Source organism: Chrysochloris asiatica, unplaced genomic scaffold (assembly GCF_000296735.1).
Source record: "Chrysochloris asiatica unplaced genomic scaffold, ChrAsi1.0 scaffold00025, whole genome shotgun sequence".
NCBI lineage: Eukaryota > Metazoa > Chordata > Mammalia > Afrosoricida > Chrysochloridae > Chrysochloris > Chrysochloris asiatica.
The window spans coordinates 2515113-2516605 of NW_006408543.1; the positions used below are offsets into that span (position 1 = coordinate 2515113).

The following is a 1493-nucleotide window of genomic DNA, read 5'->3' on the forward strand; positions in this document are numbered from 1 at the left end:
GCCCGAAACTGCGCCACACGCGCGGGGTCACGCGGCGGCCGTCGCCATCTTGTGCGGCCGCCATCTCCCGCCGCCGCCGCCGCCAGACTCACCGTTTTCGTCAAATAAAGACATAAACCCAACGCTGCTCGCCCGGGACTGGGATGAAGTGCGGCGCGTGGTCACCGGGGTCCGGGGCGGAGGCGGGAGGGCGGGCGAGCGAGAGCGGGCGGGCCGGTGCCGCCGCCGAGCGCGGGAGGAGTCCCAGCGACGTCCGGGGTCCACACCCGTCAGCGCCGGAGCTGGCGACCTGCGGACAGAGCGCCGTGAGGAGGGGCCGTTAGTCCACTGGCGCCCGCGGGGACCACCGGGAAGGGAGCAGGGCCGCGAGCCGCCGCCCCACCAGCGAACTCACCTCTGGAATCTTCTCGCTCTGACTGAACAACGCCGCCGCCGCGCTCAAGCTAACCTCGGCCCAGCGCCCACCCCCGCGCCAGGCCGCGCGGCCCATTGGCCCGAGGCCCGCCCCAGCGCGCCCGTCATTGGCCCTCGAGTGGCGTCAATCGCACCTTTCCCCACCCCTTCTGCTTCCGGAGGCTGCACTCGCGGCCTCAGCCCGTCCCTGCCCCGGCTCCGAGCTTCCTTCCCTCTACGGCCTCTCCCAGAAGCCTGCGCGGTGAAGCGTCGGGACTCACGCGGGCTCTCGCGAGAGCGGAAGAAGCCGCGGCGGCTGGGCGGGAGCGGGTTGCGCTTTGTCGGTTTGGGCACCGGGGGAAGATGGCGGTTGGTTCCTTCCCTCGTCGGCCCGGGCCCTTCTGCCCCAGCGTTCGCTGTATTGTCCCCAGCAGGCAGGCGCCTTGCTCGGGGACTTGTTTGCGTCTTTCCGTCCCCAGGTTCCCAAGCAAAAGGGGCCTAGTGGGGGAGAGCTGCGGGGCGCCTTCACATCCTGCGGAACTCGGGGCCCCGGTCTCCGGGGTCGTGGCTTGCCCGCCCGCTTGGGTCCTCCTGTCCCGTGTACACACCTGCTGGCCACTCCGGGCTTAGTTCACCTGGGGCGCCTCATGCTACTTCCTCTGCCTTCCCACTCCCACATCCCCCAAGATCCAGCCCCACCTCCCGGGCTTCCTCAGCCACCGCCTAGGGGACCCCCAACTAGGGATGTTCTGGTGGAGCCCCCCTCACACACACCCTTAGGCTCTCTTCTGATGAAAAGTACCCTCGGGCCTCTGAGCGCTCCACTGCTACTTTGCTATGAACATCCCATTCGATGTCTCCAACTATAATGTACACACAGTGGGTGCTCATATTGGGCTGCCAGTGTACCTAGTTGGAGTCCTGGTGGCGCTGTAGGTAAGCACTGGACTGCTAACTTCAAGGTCGCTGGTTCAAACCCAACAGTCGCTCCTTGGAAGCCCTATGTAGGTCGCTGTGGGGGAATCAACTGAAGGCAATTAACAAAGACGATGTAGTTGATAAGGGTCCTGTCATGCTTTAGTCAGCGAGTATTACTGGAA

General features: G+C 66.0%; 1 protein-coding gene across 1 annotated transcript in view; it reads right to left on the minus strand.

Annotated features, from left to right (window-relative positions):
* EIF5 (eukaryotic translation initiation factor 5) overlaps window positions 1-626 on the minus strand; it is a 6017-nt gene extending 5391 nt beyond the window's left edge. The window contains exons 1-2 of the mRNA XM_006839509.1: window positions 395-626; window positions 93-289 (exon numbers count right to left, since the gene is read on the minus strand). The gene's annotated coding sequence lies outside the window, so the exon portion shown is untranslated. The remainder of the gene's footprint in view (window positions 1-92; window positions 290-394) is intronic.
* Between the last annotated feature and the right edge of the window lie 867 nt (window positions 627-1493).